Genomic DNA, 5,024 nt, shown 5'->3' with positions numbered 1-5,024 from the left:
ATAAGATACAGAAACAAAGGGAAGATACCTTCTCTCTGGGCCTCGTAGTGTTTTTGCGCTGCGCGTCTGTGTTACACGTCATCACGCATCACACACATGACCAGCGTCGGCCAATAGTGAGCCTACGTGGTGACGTGCAACACAGACGCGCAGCGCAAAAACACTACGTGAACCAACTAGAGGCCCAGAGAGAAGGAAATGAATAGTAGAATAAAGTCGTTATTTTTGTTTGTTTTTGCGCACAAAAAGTATTCTCGTCGCTTGATATACTTAAGATTGAGCCACTGTAGTCACTTGGAGTATATTAACGATCTCTTTAATAACTTTTCTGGGCCAGCAAGTTTCAATCACATAGAAACCTATGGAGGAGTGATCAGCTCTCAGATTTAATAAAAAATATCTTAATTTGTGTTCCGAAGATGAACGAAGGTCTTACGCGGTTGGAACAACATGAGGGTGAGTAATTACTGACAGAATTTTCATTTTTGGGTGAACTAACCCTTTAATGAATTACATTTTCCAATTTTCCGTGATCTAGAGTTAGAGCTATTTATGGTTAAGCATTTTGTAACTCTTTACATATGAGCTAATTAAACAATAATAATTTGTTAATTACAGTGACAATGAATGAAGAACTCACTATTTGTATATAATCTATTAATCTATTAACGTTTATAAACTAATAGTTAACTAGTTTGCAAATGATTTGTAAATACTTTATTACTGAATACTTATTATAAATTGTTACCGAATGATCAATGTTGAAAACAGTTATGTGCTGCTTAATATTTTTGGGGAAACAATGATACTTTTTCTTGAGATTCTTTGATGAAATAGAACATTTAAAAAACAGCATTTATTTGAAATAGAAATCAAACAGCAATATAAGAACAGACGAGGAAAAAAAAAGGTAAAGAAAGAAAAGAAAGTTCTTATAATTTGGAATACATATCCTTTGGGGGTGTGTTTTAAGGTATTCAGTAATTTAACATATTTTACCATTTCTCTCGTCCCCCCTCTCTCCTCTCCTCCCAATCCTCCAAACAATAACAATGATAATCAAGTAATATGATTTTATGATTAATATAGCTATCTGCGCATCCCCGGGGGAAGGACGATTGTATAACATTTTAGCTGACAAAAAGAAAGTGCAAAATTAATCAAACATTTGACAGTACGTTAACTGTTTGTTGTGAAAACCTGATCTCATGAAATAATGTTACAATGATTACATTATTGTAATAAAATATTATTGTATGAAATCTTTATGCTTCAGTTATTGACTATCTTTTGAAAAGATCACTTATTAATGTTCACACTGCATAGAAAAAAAATTAAATAACGATTAAGAAAACTTGCAATGAAATATTTGTATTCTAGTTTGAAAGTCTGAGACCACAGAGGAAATAATCTTCAATCATCCATTTCTTTAAAGATATTTCTACTTTTTTTTATACATTCACAGCCAGAGTTTTGAAATGCAAATCAATTATATAAAAAAGATAAGAGGGAAAAGAGAAGAATAAATGACTGTTGTCTTAGAATTCCCACTAAAATACTCAGGACTGTTTATACAACAACCTCGATTTAACTAAGGTCACTGTGCTCTGCAGAGAAATTCATGGAAATCATATTCAGCTGAACAATAAATGTTAGGAATGGATCACATGAATAAAACAGCTCATTTAAACAAAACACTCAGAGTGCTAAATGTAAGTACTTTCATTTTTAACTTGCAGGACGAGTGTATCCTAATAATGCAGATTTGACAGTAGAGTGAAATAAATTACCTGTTTTTCTGTTTTAAATGTTGCTAAGCCATGACCAGGAGCACAAGTAACATTATCTAGATGGTCATTCAAGTGGAAGTGCACAGATTGTCTGGCCTGTATTCATTCAGCTGTGAATAACACTCTCTGTGCTTTCTCTGTAGACTGCGTCGAGCGGTGAGCTACTTCTGACTGCCAGCACAGGAGACTGCATGGGGCTTGGGTCACTGTTGCCAATTAAGATATGTTCCTGGAAGAACATTCCTGTCGGAAAATGTAGTCCTAACCCTATCCATGCCCATAATGACACTGATGTAGAAGCACCTAAACCTGCTTCTAAGCCTAAACTTAACATAACTTTAAACTTTCTCTCAAATCCGATTGGTTGATTGGAATGTTGTTCCAGAATCAACAAAAGCCGCATTTCCACTGTCAGGCCAACAGGTTCTAAGAACGGTTTATTTCTACTGGAGCTTGGATCAGCAAAGCACGATTACAAACTGTTCTTGGCCCAGCAGAGTTGGCCACTCGGGATTGGTCCATTACGGAGCCCGGGAAGTCACCTGTGTGAGAAAAAAAACAAACAATCCGTCCGCTCAGTCTATAAACCGTACTCACGAATTCTCAAACTGTTCCCTCGGTTTAACAAATCGTGCCCACGGATTAATAAACCCTACCCACGAGTTTCTAATCCGTGTTCTCAGATTTGTAAACCGTGCCTTCAGTTTTTCCAATCTGTAGGCTACCCACAAATTCATAAACCGTGCCCACGCTTTCGCAATCCGTTCCCACGGGTTTGTAAACTGTAGGCTACTCACGGATTTGTGGCTCGCCCTTATTTTAGAAGAACACCAGGAGGTACGTTGTTACGAATCTTATTGTTTTATTGTGTATTACTGTGGAATACATTGTCTTAACTGCGTCTGCATGCTTAAAGTGATTCTCAATTGTAGCGGGTATGGAGTGGAATATACAATTTAATATGAATGACGTGCATCAAAATCTTTTGTTTATTTGTGATAATCTTAGCACTTTATTATTATTGTCTAACCTGTATTATGACTGATATTTGACGAATTTCTTTGTTCCTTTATTGTAAGTTTTGGACAAAAGCGTCTAAATATGTAGCCTAAAATGTAATAATAATAATAATATAGTTTATAACTATAAATGAGTTCACTTAAGACAGTAATATGTTTATCATAAATTAATTTATGAATGCTTTATTTTTATGCACAAAATTTAGGCCTATGTTATCCAAAACTGTAAAAGGTTAGGTTATAGCCTATAAAAATAAAGCATTGATAAATTATTTTATGACAAACATATTACTGTATTACTAAGTGAACTCATAGTTATAAACTCAAATAATAATAATAATAATAATAATAATACAAGTTTCTCTGTAGCCAAGCGCATTATTTTAGCGAAGTAAACACAAGTTAAAGGCACGCTATGTACGATTTTGACATCAAAATATCCAAAAACCACTAGAACAATGTCATATATTTTGTTGATTTGTGTACTTACATTATCCCAAATGTTTCTAAGAATGTTTAAATCCAGAGAAATAAGCAGCCTATCAATGACATCATCCGCGTTACCCTTGATTTCCGGTTTTATTTTGTGTTAACCATGGAAACACCAAAGATGCTTTAATATATTATGTTTTATTAGACATTTATTAGACAACTGTTTGGATACATTCATCGACAAAAAACTGATCGTTATCCAGATCAACACAGTTAGTTTAAATCTCGTTTTCTTGAAACTGCGAGTACCTAATATCGATCTAGATCACTGCAGTGTGCAACAAGTGTCTCATATAGTAGCTGCCGAGCGAACGCACAGAGTGTCATTATAACAACTTTCAACACACTCAAATGTATCTAATATGTGACCCTGGACCACAAAACCAGTCACATGGGTCAATTTTTTGAAATTGAGATTTATACATCACATGCAAGTTGATTAAATAAGCTTTCCATTGGTGTATGTTTTGTTATGATAGGACAATATTTGGCCGAGATACAATCATTTAATAATCTGGAATTTGAGGATGCAAAAAAAATCTAAACACTGAGAAAAACGCCTTTAAAGTTGTCCATTTATAAATTTACAAAATATCGTCATGGAACATGATCTTTACTTAATATCCTAATGATTTTTGGCATAAAAGAAAAATCGACAATTTTGACCCATACATTGTATTGTTGGCTATTGCCACAAATATACCCGTGCAACATAAGACTGGTTTTGTGATCCGGGGTCACATATATATGATAAAACAGTGCTGTGTTCCCCACATACGCATGACCGGAAGAAGCAGAAGTGGTCTATGGCACGATAAAAGCTCCAGTGCTCTCGAGCTGTGTGTCGCACTTGTCTCTCATTAACAACAGCTCCAGCAGCCTCGTTCCGCTCCAACGGCTTTCGTAACGTTAATAAATCTTTAACACATTACTGGCCATCCATGAATATGATTTCTGCCCGTGTCCCTTTGTATTCTTCACCGGCTGCAGAGGTGAAGACAAATCAAGGTGTCATCAAGCTATGCCTTTGTTTTGAATAAGCGAACTCTAGCGGCGAAAAATTATATAGTGTGCCTTTAATAATACAATTTTCAGTACATCCCATTACGTCTTTAAACTCTCGCATTACCAAGGCAACGACTGACTTATTTGTTTTACATCCCAAAGAGCGTCCGTTATCAGCCACACAGTGGAAAATGATCCACAGTGGTCGGATCGACATGGAATGGAACGGTTAAGCAGCAAGAACGGTTTGGTCTGATGGTGGAAAAGTGGCTAAAGATGTTGATCCAGGAGCGTGTTGCATCCTAAGGCTAGTTGGCTAGTTGTATTGCAGTAAAAGGTTTCGAGTCTAAGGTCCAATTACACAAATGCTTGTGTTCTTTAATAGTATGTTGGTTTCAAGACTGTCCTGGATTAGGGTATGTTTACATGACACCGTTTTCAACTACAAATTGAAAACTTTTTATGCGTTTTGGCCATTCATTTACACAACAACTGAGTTTTGAAAATGGGATTTAAAGTGCAAGTTTTTGAAAACGATACCGTTATCGTCTCTGTGTAAACTTCAAAAAAGCGAACTTGTGAAAACTGTGACATCATGCGCATGCGTATTATGTGTTCAGGCTATAGGCGCATAGCGTTTCTTTACAAAGTGACATCGGCAACTACTGGCCTGGCCTGAATTATACAGCGTTTGTAGTCGTTTTAGCGGATCAGTGTG

Source organism: Abramis brama (assembly GCF_963993115.1).
Source record: "Abramis brama genome assembly, chromosome: 14".
NCBI classification, from domain to species: Eukaryota; Metazoa; Chordata; class Actinopteri; order Cypriniformes; family Leuciscidae; genus Abramis; species Abramis brama.
Note: the sequence above shows the minus strand (reverse complement) of the source record.